Here is a 292-nt window from a genome sequence, read left to right on the forward strand (position 1 = left end):
GGCGTCAGAAACAGTGTGTGCTGTGAGGGAAGCCGTGGGCCAGGAAGTCTTCATGTTTCCCTGAAGAAATGTACAGGCAGAACACAAAATCACAACAAAGATCCTCCACCACACACCGACACCGAACGCTGCCTTCCTCCCCAGCCCCCGCGCTTCTTTCTCCCGCGTGTCCCCGCCTCCGGTCACGCACATGCGCGTCCTCTGTTGGCGGGGTCTTTGGGCGCGCCTCCACGGCACCGGATCGCGTCCGCTAGAGGGCGCGCTCGTTCCGGTCTGCAGCCGCGCCATTCGA

The sequence above is a fragment of the Scleropages formosus genome, chromosome 3 (genome assembly GCF_900964775.1).
Source record: "Scleropages formosus chromosome 3, fSclFor1.1, whole genome shotgun sequence".
Lineage (NCBI taxonomy): Eukaryota > Metazoa > Chordata > Actinopteri > Osteoglossiformes > Osteoglossidae > Scleropages > Scleropages formosus.